A 209-nucleotide genomic window follows, 5' to 3' on the forward strand; every position below is an offset into this window, starting at 1 on the left:
AAAGTATTTTTTAGCCAACAGGAAACCTATACTTGCACCGTTCTGAACACGTACATGCTGTAAAAGCCCGATTTCAAAAAGCAGTAAATAGCATCGGCTTCCAGTATATATGATTTTAGGGAGACAAGGAGGGGGAGGGGGAGGCATCAGCTGTTTCGACTGTGATAAAACAGCTGTTCCTTTCGCATGATGAAGTTTACGTGTTATGG

The 209-nt window shown here is 42.6% G+C and overlaps 1 protein-coding gene across 1 annotated transcript in view; it reads right to left on the reverse strand.

Moving 5' to 3' along the window:
* Nucleotides 1–77, reverse strand: part of LOC119588748 — a 12,272-nt gene extending 12,195 nt beyond the window's left edge. The window contains exon 1 of the mRNA XM_037937387.1: nucleotides 55–77. The gene's annotated coding sequence lies outside the window, so the exon portion shown is untranslated. The remainder of the gene's footprint in view (nucleotides 1–54) is intronic.
* Between the last annotated feature and the right edge of the window lie 132 nt (nucleotides 78–209).

This window comes from Penaeus monodon, chromosome 24, assembly GCF_015228065.2.
Source record: "Penaeus monodon isolate SGIC_2016 chromosome 24, NSTDA_Pmon_1, whole genome shotgun sequence".
Classification (NCBI taxonomy): Eukaryota; Metazoa; Arthropoda; class Malacostraca; order Decapoda; family Penaeidae; genus Penaeus; species Penaeus monodon.